The sequence below is a fragment of the Argopecten irradians genome, unplaced genomic scaffold, assembly GCF_041381155.1.
Source record: "Argopecten irradians isolate NY unplaced genomic scaffold, Ai_NY scaffold_0227, whole genome shotgun sequence".
Classification (NCBI taxonomy): domain Eukaryota; kingdom Metazoa; phylum Mollusca; class Bivalvia; order Pectinida; family Pectinidae; genus Argopecten; species Argopecten irradians.
In genome coordinates, this window is record NW_027187694.1 from 39,939 (window position 1) to 45,533 (window position 5,595).

The 5,595-nt window shown below is 34.6% G+C and overlaps 3 non-coding genes across 3 annotated transcripts; all 3 read left to right on the plus strand.

Annotated features, from left to right (window-relative positions):
- The first annotated feature begins 350 nt into the window (after positions 1-350).
- On the plus strand, positions 351-423 carry Trnar-acg (transfer RNA arginine (anticodon ACG)). Its single transcript has one exon. It is a non-coding gene; the product is annotated as a tRNA-Arg (tRNA).
- Positions 424-1,761: 1,338 nt separating this feature from the next.
- On the plus strand, positions 1,762-1,834 carry Trnar-acg (transfer RNA arginine (anticodon ACG)). The gene has a single exon. It is a non-coding gene; the product is annotated as a tRNA-Arg (tRNA).
- Positions 1,835-4,066: 2,232 nt separating this feature from the next.
- On the plus strand, positions 4,067-4,139 carry Trnar-acg (transfer RNA arginine (anticodon ACG)). The gene has a single exon. It is a non-coding gene; the product is annotated as a tRNA-Arg (tRNA).
- Positions 4,140-5,595: the final 1,456 nt, after the last annotated feature.

The following is a 5,595-nucleotide window of genomic DNA, read 5'->3' on the forward strand; positions in this document are numbered from 1 at the left end:
ATTCAAATATCGAGTGTCAAGTGATATTGATCCCCCATCTATCCATAACGGAAGTTATAAAGGCAACGCCCTCTTGCGAAGGGAAATAATAAATCCAGCAATAAAATTAATAATCGGTTTTATATACTCCTATTCCTTCATAAGTAAAATTAGAAGCTAGAACTTTTCAATGGTGGTAATAGTGTAAAGTAAGTAACTTTTGTAACTAAAGAAAAATACTAAATCGTCTGCTCCTGTTTTTGATAGTGAAAAAAAATCATTTGTCAGCGGTGGAGCATCTTTAATTGACCAATTTAAGAAAACTTTGAAACAAGCCTCATCTTATAAGCCCGTGTAGCGCAATTGTAATGGGGCTTGTGGCGCAATGGATAACGCGTCTGACTACGGATCAGAAGATTCCAGGTTCGAATCCTGGCAAGCTCGTTACTTTTTTCCCCGTCATTAGTTTTTAAAGGCAATTGAAAGGTAGGTGTCGCCCAACCTGATAAATATTCTTATAAAACCCGATAAATGGAAGAAACGATGAAAAAACGCTATATTATGTGAATATTAAAGATGCTCCACCGCCGGCAGAGCATAAATGATATTCATCATTTGAACAATATTTGTTTTTAATCGTGTATATATATATGTTTAATAAACACAAAAAATAATATAAAATAATTTATTTTGCCTTTGGTGCATGTGCAATCAATACTTCATTCCATATAAGATATAGTGCCACGGATTTTTTTCGGGATACAATTAATTATTTTTCATATTTTAAACTTGAAGTAAAATTAGAAGCTCAAACTTTTCAATGCTGTAAATGGTGTTAAGTAAGTAACTTTTGTAACCGAAGAAAAATACCAAATCGTCTGCTCCTATTTTAGATAGTGAAAAATACCATTTGTCAGCGGTGAACATCTTTAATATACACCAATGGTATATAGTAACCCCTAATCCAGGAGTTTCAAGGGAAACAAACGTAGATGTAAGTGTAGTATTAGTACACTGTACAATCTCCATTTGTGTCAGGTAAAACTAGGGGAAGGCCAATAGGGGTTTAGGGGAGCTTTGATTACACGTTGGTACATTGTGTACCTGTGTTTGAAAGTAAACAGATACATGCCATCAGAATTTTTTATTCATATTATATCATATTCATATTATATCAACAGAAATCGATCATTCTAAATATTCATATTTTTTACATATATATCTTAGCATTGTTATCAAAGGCTTATGTTTAACTATTTAACAGAATATATATTAAGTAAGTTTAGAACATTCACCAATTAATCTAGATGCATATAGTTGCTTACAAAATGGATTGTTTCTTGCTTTTTGTTTTATTTCGTTTTATTTCTTTTCTTTGTAAGGCAATCCAGGTAACTCTTCCTACTGTACCTACATAACTATGTATATATCATGTGGACAATTTGGCCTACCCTTTAATCCCTTATCTATGATTACTACTACCAATCCCTGTAATTATCACCACAGATACCGGCAACTTGACTTATCATCATTATGTCATACGTTTGTTTTGTACATAGAGAGATATCACAAAAAGTTTCAGGAGGTAAAAGTATCGACGACATACGATTCGTAATACACTTAAAAATCAGACAGAGGAACTCTGAATACGTTTGAGGTCTAAATTTATTGAGATATCAAAATCGGTAATATAAAAGAGTAAACAAGGACAATTGGACATTATAGTGTCAGTAAACATTTAAACAATCTCATGTTATAAGCCCCTCTCATTACGTTGTAATAGGGCTTGTGGCGCAATGGATAACGCGTCTGACTACGGATCAGAAGATTCCAGGTTCGAATCCTGGCAAGCTCGTTTATTTTACCTGGGTTATCATTTTAGACTAGCTCATAGTAGACTATTTACAGTTAGTTCCATTACCAGTGATCACTACTTAGTCTCTGTAATGATCGTCTCCGATAGCAGCAGTACGTCTTGTTTAAATGATTTCATTATGTTTTCTTCTTCATAGCGAGCTAACTCACAAAATATATTGACGAGACACGAATCATAATACACATAAAACACCACACAGAAGAAACTTAAATACGTGTTAGGTCTAAGTGTAGTGTAATATATTTACAGTAAGTGGTGAATTGATAGTATAAACCCCGTTGATTTCAACCAAAGGCTACTCAACTTTATTTCTCGATAAATTGAGTATGTCACGCGCAATTTGGAGTCGCGCGGATGAATTTATGATGGTCCAAATCAGAAACTTTTGGTGTTTTCAGTACTGTAACCGAACGTAACGTTACGTTCGATGAACATGTACATGTATCAAAATAGGTTTGAACACATATACATGTACGTGTGTAAATACAAATGTAGAAAAGTTACATTGTTTATGTTACTACCGTACCTCTTTGAGCAATGCTTCCGTGCGTATGATAAATAAACAATGTTGTACAGTGTACAGTTTTGCACATTCCGATGACGTCGCAATGTTTACATGTTGTGTGTCTGTGAGTCTGTGTTGTTCTCTACAACATGTACAGCCTAGATCTACATCATATTCGTATTTTTAACATCTTTGGTTGTACGCGAATGGATAAGATATGTCAGAACACGTCAGTATTTGAGTTGGATAAGTGTAACCAAAACGACCTAGCACGACAATGCATTTTTGTTCACCTCGGCGGACAGACAAGTCCTGTACGATATCTAGAATCTACTGTGAATCGGCGAGAGTAGGACTTACATACACAATGTACGTTTGGGTGTTTCGAAATATCAATGAAACGGAATCCTTCAATTGTAGCTTTACAATACTTGTAATAGATACCTCTAATATTTATTGAAGTGTTTAAAACAACAATATAAATATAGCTAACATTTTGAGAGCGGTACAGTAAACGTTTACAGTAGTGGGCCTACCTGTGTTTGTACATGTTCCTCGAAACGACGTCCGATACATTTGAAAATCTCTAAAATCCGGAAAGAATGACATGGAACTATGTAAACATCCGTGTATTCAAGAAATTTCAAACGTGAACTGATTAAGTAGAACTCAAGTGATCACGAAATTGAAGAAACTCTCTGTTTGTCACACCTCCTTGACACAGGCGGTTTGAATCGGACGCCGCGTCACAACTACGTTAAATATCCTGCCACGTTATGAATTGTGTAAGCGTGTGAAATCATACGAAGCAAAATATTAAAACCAAACTGCTTTGCACCATGGTGTTTTTAACAACAGATAAATAAAATGATTTATAGTTCCATACCGAGAAAACCTCAGATATATGCTTCATCAGACGGAACTCATTTTATTGGTATGTTCATTGATAAATTGGCGGGAATTTCCGCCACTTCAAGTGGCTGTTCGAAATGCCTGTCGGAACCAAACGATATAATTCAATTTTAGTCTTATAAATGCCATAAACACTATTAAGGGTAAATTTTGAGCTATGAAAATAATAGTTAAAGACTGTAAATATAAGGATTAAAGTCTCTTTCTGGTGGTTCTATCGAAGGATAAAGTTGAGTAGGGTATCGATATTTGTTTCATGGACCGCTTCGCGGTCCATTCCAAATATCGATACCCTACTCAACTTTATCCTTCGATAGAACCACCAGAAAGAGACTTTAATCCTTAAATAATATGTAATGATATTAAATAGTAAAAAATGATAATTGAAAAAAAAAATGAATTGAGCAATTTAAGAAAACTTTGGAACAAGCCTCATTTTATAAGCCCTTGTTGCCCAATTGTAATGGGGCTTGTGGCGCAATGGATAACGCGTTTGACTACGGATCAGAAGATTCCAGGTTCGAATTCTAACAAGCTCTTAATTTTTCCTGGGTTATTACTTTTAGCCTTAATCACATTTTAGTCACCAGAAATATTTTCCAAAGAAAACGATTAAAACCAGTTCAAAAATTAACTTGTATATTTATTTATAAGTCATTTGGCTCAACATTAATGTTTTAAACCTGCTTTGCTAACTATACCGAACCTTATTACATATCATTGACAAACGATGTGTTCCGCTTGATAAGATTATCCGAAAAGTGAAAAGTTTGTGTAATATAGCACAATATATAGGGCTTGTGGCGCAATGGATAACGCGTCTGACTACGGATCAGAAGATTCCAGGTTCGAATCCTGGCAAGCTCGTTATTTTTCCTAGCTTATACTAAATGTGTCAGCATTCATCGTAAACAATTAAAACGAGTTCAAAAATTTGTTTTGTAAGGATATTTTAAAATGGTCAGAATGTCTATTTTGTAACAACTTTTATAGTCACCTATTCAAACACTTGTAGCTATGTGGTCAAATAAGTCAAATATATCGCGTTCATGTTTAAAACTAAACATATATTGAAACATTTACCAAACGCATTAAAGCGGTGTATAAATAAATAATAATACATAAGTGCTAATTAATTTATTATCTTAGGTGTGAATCGTAAGAAAGCACGTTGATTTTTATGTACCTCATGACAATTACTCGATCTAAAATCAAACGATGTTGAAAAGAAGCCAAAATATCGAACTTTAATATTATATATAATGACATCTTTAGCTATTTTAAAAATGTATGTCTATACGACTGTCATTTTTTCTACTCATACGTCCAACTTTATAATAACATATTCCGACTTTGGTAAATATTTGGCCTATAACAAAAATGGCCATAAACTTCCTTGTAAACGATAATCTATATACAAGGGCATTTGCAAGTCATTTGAAAGACTTTTTTTGTCTAAATACGAATAGTTTTAACTTGCATTGTCAGCTTTAATGAAGTAAGCATAGCTCATTGACGAACTATGTAACTGCCATCCTCGATACTCCAGGGGTTCCGATCACATACGATCTCTACACCCCTGGACTATCTCATAGTAAAACTGGAGGCAACTGGAAAGAACAGGTAATTTAGTCCTTTGATGTACATCAAAAGAACCGTATAACGGCACACTGTGGTTGACTGTGTGGCTTTGAAGTTGGGCGTCGCTCTCTCTGTAGTCTTCAAAGGAAATCTTTGCAGGCCTGTGATTGGTCAGATATTTTCTTCTGAACTGCCTTCAGTTTTACTATGAGATAGTCCAGGGGTGTAGAGATCGTATGTGATCGGAACCCCTGGAGTATCGAGGATGTAACTGCTAAATCACATATTTACTGTAAACGACGTGCACATGTCAGTAATTAGGACACATGGGGCTTGTGGCGCAATGGATAACGCGTCTGACTACGGTTTATATGGTTGGTTTATTAGAAAATTTATTTTCCAAGGCAAGTCCCGAGAATGTGAACTCGCTTAATTATGACTGTCTTATTATTTTGGGTTCTGGCGAGAAATGGAAGCATGTAAACGGCTTCTTTGTTATGTTTTTACTGAGCGTGGCAAGATTTTGTATTTTTAAGAGGGGGAACATGTTGTTGCTCGGTGAAAGGAATGTACCAATTTTACGTTTTTTTTTTCAAATTCACGGTTAAACAATTTATTAAGTATGCATTTCATGAATGTAAAGCACAGGATAACGCAAGGTTCTTTATGAAGTATTTTGAAAATGATAACAAAATTGTCTCTGTAGAATTGGATGGAGTGAAAGTAAATTTGTAAAACTGTA